Genomic DNA, 8,768 nt, shown 5'->3' with positions numbered 1-8,768 from the left:
GAATCCATGCCATAAGGGGCTTCAAAGGTAATGACCAACCCCTTGAATTGGAAGGGAAAGCAAACTGGCAACCAGTGCTGTTCACACGAGTTACATGTGCCATCAGAGGGGCCTCTACAACTGTCTGCACTGCTGCATTCTGTACCAGCTGTAGTTTCCAAATATTCTACAAGTGTAGCCCACATTGTAGTACCACATTGTCGTACTGCAATGTAGAATACATTGCAGTAATCCAACCAAAAGAAGATGAGGGAATGCATGGCCTCACGATAAAATTAAATACTGATATGGGCTAGAGGTCTTTCTCAAGTCAAATACCCTGTTTCTCCAACAATACGGCCTCCCCCAATAGGAAGTCCCAGCATGTTTTATAGGCATGAAATGAAATTAAGCCCCTCCCCCCCAAATTAAGGCCTATATTAAAACATGTGAAATGGGGGGGGGGGAAATGGTGTGGGGGGGGGCTTGCTGTTAGGAAGTACTTTTGTTGCACACCCGGATATGATGCTGCCTGCGTTGACCCTGATACAAAGTGCCCCACCAGTGCCGAGGTCAGCATCCAAGCTGTTGCCGCCCGCCTGCCCGAAGATGCAAGGGGGGGGGAATTAAGTCACCCCCCAAAAGACGGCCTAGCCATTTTTGGGGGGCTCAAAAAAAAAAAAAAGACCCGGCCTTATTATATGAGAAACACGGTACTGTATCCTGAGATTTTGCAAAACAGCAATAGCACGTAGACTTATATACCGCTTCACAGTGCTTTACAGCCCTCTAAGTGGGTAACAGAGTCAACATATTGCCTCCAACAATTTGGGTCTTCATTTTATCCACCTCAGAAGGATGGAAGGCTGAATCAACCTTGAGCCTGATGAGATTTGAACTGTCAAACATCAGGCAGCTGGCAGTCAGCAGAAGTGGCCTGCAGTACTGCATTCTAACCACTGCGCCACCACAACTCAATGCCACTGATCAATGAAATATTTTTTTTGCTTTTGCAAGAGGCAACTGGACTACTTTGTTTTTCTTTGAAGATGTTTCACTTCTCATCCGAGAAGCTTCTCAGAGCTGAAGACTTGGGCTGAAGCTGTTTAAATCTAAATTCTTTAAAGAGTGCCTTTAAATTGGTAACTGTCATTTCTAACATGCCCATTCCTTGTTATTATTTTTAAACAGAAAGGACAAGTAGAAAGCTTTTTACCACCGAAAGAGGACAGCTGCAGGCGCATTGGTGTCCATCCACCGCATTGCTTACCTCTGTTCTAGGGATTCTAGCCAAGGAAAAGATGGGCTTCTTAAATGAGAATGCTTGGAGGAAGGCCAAAGCATTTGGCAAGGCTCCTTGGAACTACCATGGAATTAGAGGTGCTTTATGCATGCCAAATGAATCTATCAAGACTGACAACAGTAATATCCAAGTTGCTCCTTTTCTTTCTTTTACTTTTTCCTATCTTTTGCAGACTGCTTTTTTCATGTTTACCACCAAGAATGCCAAGATGTAGCATGATAGAAAGACAAGGTAAATTGAGAGGGAGATAAATGGTATCTTCTATCCCAAATAGTTAGTTTGTATTGTGACATAAAGCACATCTAAAAAATCCTGGTTAAACAATAATGTCTTCCACAGCACGATTTAAAAAAAAAAAAATAGATGCAGAAGAAGAATTAGAATTGGGGTGATTGTATATGTCATGCTCCTGTTGGAGTCTGACTCCGAGGGAGAGTGGAACAGCAGACAGGGAGTGGGAGTGTGGCTCCGGTGGGTGTGGAGGAAACTGGGGAAGGGCACAGGCCAGAGGAAGACCCAGGCCCATCCTCTCTTCATCCTAGGGCCCGCAGGGAGGAGGAGATAAGGGAGAAATGTGAGTTGTGTGATCTACGGGGGAGGAAGGGGTCCTGATCCCCTTCATGGGCTGCAGCTGGGAGGACTGTTTAAAAGGACAAACTGCACATGGCAAAGTTGCTGGAAGCAAAGCGTGCAATCTTGTCGGAGTTTATCTGTGTTTTGGCTTCCTCCCAACTTTGGTTGCTGCGTTATCTGGTAGAAGTCTGCAATTAATCATCCTTGCCTGCCGTAGTAATTCCTTCAACGTGGTTTGTGTTGGGTTTTTTATTTCGAAATAACTTTACTTTGGGTGCAGATTGCATTTACTCCCTCCATAAACTGTTTCCTTTAAGAGTTTGATATCCAGCCGAGGATAATTGGACATTGGGGCCAAGTTGGAGGCATTATAGGGACTTTCTTCTATTTTTGTGACTTGGTTATTTTTGTGTCATCACGGTATAATTGTGTGTTACATTAGAATTGGGGTGATTGTATAATTGTGGATCACTCTGAACTAAGTACAGGTAGTCTTTGACTTACGACCATAAATGAGCCCAACATTTCTGTGGCTAAGTGAGACATTTGTTAAGTATGTTTTGCCCCATTTTATGACTTTTCTTGCCAGTTGTTAAGTGAATCACTGCAATTGTTAAGTTAGTAACACAGTTAAGTGAATTTGACTTACCTTGTCAGAAGGTTACAAAAGCTGATCACATGACATTGGAACACTGCAACCGTCGTAAATGCGAGTCAGCTGCCAAGCATATGAATTTGGATCAAGTGACCATAAGGGGTGTTGCAATGGTCATAGGTGTGAAAAACGATCATAGATCACTTTTTTCAGTGTCCTTGTAACTTCAGATGGTCATTAAATGAACAGTTGTAAGTCGAGGACTGCCTGTGTTGCAATCCCTTTTACCAGCTCTCCCTCTGAGTTGTTTTTTCCCCCCAACCAAAGTAAGAACTGTACTGTAGCTCTGTTTTATTCCAGGAATGGCTGGATTGGGTGGGAATCAAACAGCAAGAATATTTCCACTTTTCTCCTTTTTCTCAGTGCTGCAACATATCAGTTTACCTGTCCTCCAAACTGTCTGGGGGCAATGGGGAAATAGGTAAGCAAGCCAATAGCAGTAGAGAAAATGAGTAGATGAGCAAGCTTGAAGAAATCATAAAGAAAAGAAATAGAAACACTAATAATTAGCAGCAGTTGCAATGAATGTATGGGCTTAGCCAGTGAATGAGATTCACTGAATATTCCCCTGTTCCCTCCACCACAACACCCCCAAGTCTGGTAGTGTTTCTCTGTACCTTCTTCCCAATTTGACTGTGATCTTCTCATATAGATGCATTGTGTGTGCTATGTGACAAAAGCTATGAAGACAAGCCTCTGTAGCAGAAAATGGGTGGCTTTTATATAAGGGAGTCCAGCCACACAGCCCCAATTTCACACTATTATTTTTATAGAAAAGAGGCTGTTTAATATACCATATAAGTATTTTTTTTTGTTGAAAAACCCAACTGTTGTCTTCTAGATGATGCATTTAAAATTTTACTTTATCACTAACAAGCTTTGATACACACAGGTGACTTATTGTTCTGCCAGCTCCTAATTTGGCTTGAGTTGAATACCATTTCCAGTAACTTTGGTAATCACTCATTTGTTCTAATTAGATGTTTGCTGCCCTCCTCATTACAATGGGAGCAGAGAGTCACTGCATGCAATGCTTAAGTGTTACAATCTCTTTTGTGCATGGATGTTGTCCTTTTCATCTTGGCTTTCCCATTTATGTTCATTGTTTGGAGAAGAAGATAATTTGAGACCTCCCTGAAAGGGTAATTGGGTTGGGAGTGACAGGTGGTGCTAAGCTTCTGTGGAGAGAGGATGGAAGGAGGGAAGTTTGCTTGGAGATAGAAGATAGATTGCAGAGGGTTCCTAAAGAGTAGCAATCTGGCTACTTTTCTGTCCAACGGTTCCAGTGGCTGAGCCACGCTTCCAGATTGAAATACAAGAAGGTTAGGCTTGAATTCACATAGAGCAACTGTCTTTAAATACCACTCAAAAGCGACAATTATAAGAAGGAGCACATTATACTTGAGCCCCAGGCCTTTCACTAGGCTTCCAGATGCAATTAAACATGCTGATTTTGATCTATTAAGCCTAAAATGTCTTGGCACCTGCTTACCTTCACAACTGCATACTTTGGTTAAAATAAATTCTACCATTGTGGGAGAAAGACCAAATATAACCCTACTTGTGACTGGGGAGATGAAGCTAATAGGCACTGCTTTTCACTGCAACATTTTTTGGGGGGGTAGTAATGGGGGAGTTAGGGAGACAGCCCCTTCCCTGATTCATTCAGGAAATGAAAAAAAAAGAGCTTCTTAATTTACAGCTTGAAACAACATCATTATTGTGATTGAGTAAAATTAATTGAAGTTAATATTTATGATTGTTTTTTTCTACCATTTATAATAATTCCATGGAAGTTTTTTTAAATATATATAATGCATCATGGATATTTTAGATGCGTATCTTGCAAACCCCCAAAGAGCTTTATTAGATTTAAGAAGGATATAAACCGAGTGACTCACTAGATATAGAAGAGTAATAAGTTTGTCTTTTTTAAAAAAAGCTCTGGCTATTGGAAGAGTTTTGAGTTAATACAACTTAATATGAAAGTACTTGTTTTTGTATTTGTTGTTCAAGATTTTTAAATAGTATGAGAAGTGAAGGGACTTTCAAGAGCTATTGTGATTTATTTTTTATAAGGGAAAGTAGGAACATCTATAAATGAACACAGAATGACAAATACTAGTGAGACAATTCTTCAGAACAAGAATATTATGCAAATCAAGCTACAATCCAGTTATGCCTGAAGAATTTAAACCTCTTAAATCTAATCCTTTCTGCCTAGGTGTTATCAGAACAACTGTGCTACTTCATCAGGGAAGGTTCTATTTAATCAGGTAGGTCTTTTTGGGATGACCTTGTTAGTTGCTTCATTAGAAAAGAGAACTTTTAGTCCACAACCGATGTGTGTGTGTAAAAAATGTTAATCCAATTGATTTATTGGGATCATTACCTGATGTTCTAAGGGTTTTTTTTATTCCACAGTTCATAGCTAAAAAAAGCAACTTCTTTTTATATGTCAGATTTACCATTTCAATATTCATCTTCTCAAAATTGATAGACTTGTTGTGGAATAAACATATAAAAGTGCCCTTGACATTTTGGTATTTTTCAATAAATTGACAATGAATATTGGTAGACACAATACTGTTTGCTCTTTCAAAATGGAAGAAATTTTAACCTGTATAGTTGTATGATCAAAGTATGATAATTATATATTTTCCCCTCCCACCTCACTCCAGTGCTTGGCCTTCTGAAATTTGCTCTCTTCGTATTTGTTCTCTTCATATTTGTATATATGCAGTATACAAATATTCATTTTAATAAAAATAAAACATTTATATCAAAAAGAAGTTTCCCTTCTGTTAAGTTGATAGCTGCTTGTTATTTCACTTATTTTGTTTTATTTGTTCTTGTTTTTACAAAGGATATGTTAAAGTTCACCTAGTTAAAAAAAAGAACAGAAAAGGAAAAAAACCTAGTATAACATTATTTCCAAAGAAACCAAGTATATTGCAGATGTAGATTTCAAAAAGACAATTTCTCTATTGTTTTAGAATTTTTAAAAGCCTATAGCTTCTTAATTTTCCTGAACTATGAATTTTCAAAAATGTATTCATAGAAAAGAGCATAATTCATAAACTACACAAAATACTTCTCAAGATAACTTTGCTTCTTCTTTCATAGCATTAAATCGTATCAAACCTACTCTCTATTTGAATTTTTTTTAAAAAAAATCTATTTGAAAAATATTATTCTATGTATACATATTTGGACAGTGGCCTGGATTCATACAAAACAGGATTAAAATGCTTAGGATTAAATTCCCTAGATATACCAAACCATATTGTTCAGACCTTGGGACTATGGCTGTAGCTGTTTCTTCCAGTTTGTTCATCTTTTAAGATGAGAAGAATATTGGATTGTATTTTACCCTTGCTTATACATTCACTTTATATTTACTAAAATCATCAGTAGCAGCCATAGTGGTAGTTAATAGGCATTAATGATAAACAAGGGTCCATCTTAAATGGTGATTTAAGATGGATGAATCATTCAGAGATGATTCTTCATGATGATTACCAACCAGCTCTTCTCCATGCTAATCTTTTGCATGCACCGCACAAACTTCCTACATCCCTTGCCGAGCTCTATTCCTTTAGGCCAGCTGTATTTATGTCACATAACCTAAGAGGGCAGGCTACTCGCTGACATCAAAGCTTCGTGAAGGCCTGGTCAGTGGGGAGCCATGAAGAGCCATCTGCTCTGTTCTTCTGTGGCAATGGAGAATGTCACCCCTGCCATCCTCTTTAGATTATGGGAAGAGAATAGAATCACTCTTAACTAGGCATGTTATTAGCCAAAGGGTTTGATTGTGTTTGTTATCCTTTTTTTTTTTTTTAAGACAGTAAATAATGAGCAAACTAATAAAGATTCAAACAGGGCTAATAGGGAACCTGAAATTACAGGCCGGCAACCCATTTCATTCATTGTATGAATGTTGAACGATTAAAAATAATTGCCTTCATACCACCCACACAGTGCTTTGGGGAGGGGTGGTGGTGTTTCAATTGTCCCAGTTGGCCTGGTCTGGCTAAAATCTATTAGGGAACAGCTTTGCTTTAAATTTTATGAAAGGATGAGGGAAATGCATTATTGCTAAAGGGACACCTTCTGTTCTGCCACAAAACTATTGAAAATATTGATGCTTGGAGAAAGTGGGAACTGAATTAGCTCAGATGGGTAGCTTCGGAAAACGAGCATTTCTGCAAAGAAATTTAGATTAACGTTACTGTCGTACTGTATATTTCAATAGTATTTTACACTTCTTATTTCAGTTACATCAGTCTACTTCATATGAGATTGAAAGAAAAACACATTCTGCAAAACCAGAACTTTTTCAAAATTCTGAAAAGCTGTGGAGAAGCTCTGTTTGGTTTACCACAGTCTCGTCTCTGGTCTTTTTCTTCTTAGCACATCCTATTTCTATATATTTCTCATGATAATTGGGACACGTGAGGAAATTTAATATACTGAAATAACTCTGGGATTCTATTTTAGTGGATTAATGAAAAACATCAACCTGTCAAATGCTGAATCATGCTATGGATGGACTCCCCCCCCCCCTTGTGTATGAAGCCCAAGGCAGTTGATTTATTATTTATTCATTCAGAAAATTAACACAGCCATTGAACTCATGTGGTCCGCTGCCCCACCATCTCTTCAAATTGCCCTGTGCAAGTTGGAGGGGAGACTATTGGAGAAATAGTGGGCAGGAGTACTTGATCTTCCATCCCCTTTCAGTCCTTTAACCATCAACCTTCACCAGATGGGATTCCAGATATAGCAGGGGTATACCTAAGAGTTGTTAATAATATATGGACCTTAAAGAAAAAGAAATAGAAACTGAGCTGTATGGATGACATGGAAATCATCAGCATATTTTGCAGAATTACATTCATGATTACTGAATGGTTATTACCATCATCTACCACTTAAAGGCCAACATTTGTTTATTATCCTCAGCATGAAAACAACTTGATGGAATACTGTAGTAGACAATATTTTTTTACAGCCCCACTAGTTCTTTGCAGTGTTAATCCTGCCACATTAAGTCTCGGTAATGCAGTTTCAGTAATCTGTGCTCACAGGATAACGAATGAAGAGTTTTGGGCCTCTGGTATATGGTACCAACATGTGTAGCTCCTTTTATATTATTAAAAAGTTACTACTAAACTTGGATGCCCTTGGAAATGTGTAGCAGGAGACAGTGTTTAGCTGAGTTATTAAAGCCAGCTGTAGCCCAGTGATTACTCAGAAACCACAGTAAATGTACCACTCCTGCTACTACTTCAATCCTGTACCCCCTTTAACTAGATATATTTAACATGTAACATCATAACTTTTAATAATGAAAATAAATGCTTGTGACTTCATTTTCTTTCATCTCATTTTCTACTCTAGAATTCAAATTATTCATCTCTGTCATTATTTGCTTATGTGACAATTCTGAAGTTTATGTTAGGTCTACAGTATTCCTACATTGGGTTACATTCAAAATCTTCCATGGATTATCTCATACATTCTTGTTGACCTTGATTCCATCTGCAATGTCTTCCATCAAACTGAAGTGTCCTGATTGCTTCTATTAGGGATTTTAAACCTTTGTCAGCAAATGGAAACTGTTCATTAAAAATAGTCTCAGAATCTTTGTTAAGAATGGTCGGTTTCTGAATGTCATCTGACAATATCCATCCTTTCTACTGTATCTTAAAAAAATGTTAGAAACAGCCCAGTGGGTGATGAAAGGCAGGAGTGGATGGCTGAGTGAGATGAAAGTTTGTTTTCTCCTTTAGTCCCTTGAAGAGTTTTCTCCCTAGTTCCTTGTGTGAGGATATCTATCTATCTATCTATCTATCTATCTATCTATCTATCTATCTATCTATCTATCTATCTCTATCGTATCTATCTACAGGAGGCTAAGGTATGAAGAACCTTCTCTGTCAAGCTATGTCTTAGTCCTTTGCCAAGAGGATGTTTTCCTTAGTTTGGTGGAACACTAATGGAAAACCCAATGAAAACCTGGTGAAATAAATTCCATTATTATCCCTTATGTTTGGAACTCCTTCTCAAAATATTTTGCTAATGCTTAGGCCTCTTTTCCTTCAAATTACTTTCCATAACTCACCTTTTCATGGGAACCTTTCATAAAACTATATGGTTTCAAGGACTTATTGTAATTGCATATGTAATTAAAGCATCTATACATTATTTCCCCATTTGCACACATACTTTTCTTGTTATGAGCTCTTTCCTCCG

The 8,768-nt window shown here is 38.1% G+C and overlaps 1 long non-coding RNA gene across 1 annotated transcript; it reads left to right on the top strand.

The window, feature by feature from the left end:
* The first annotated feature begins 4,704 nt into the window (after nucleotides 1-4,704).
* Nucleotides 4,705-7,885, top strand: LOC148127263 (uncharacterized). The gene is made up of 2 exons (XR_015741480.1): nucleotides 4,705-4,786; nucleotides 6,788-7,885. It is a non-coding gene; the product is annotated as an uncharacterized LOC148127263 (long non-coding RNA).
* The last annotated feature ends 883 nt before the right edge of the window (nucleotides 7,886-8,768 follow it).

This window comes from Pseudonaja textilis, chromosome 2 (genome assembly GCF_049901715.1).
Source record: "Pseudonaja textilis isolate UNSWEBS1 chromosome 2, rPseTex1.2, whole genome shotgun sequence".
NCBI classification, from domain to species: domain Eukaryota; kingdom Metazoa; phylum Chordata; class Lepidosauria; order Squamata; family Elapidae; genus Pseudonaja; species Pseudonaja textilis.
The sequence above is the reverse complement of the archived record's forward strand: the minus strand, read 5'-3'. Positions and strand labels throughout refer to the sequence as shown.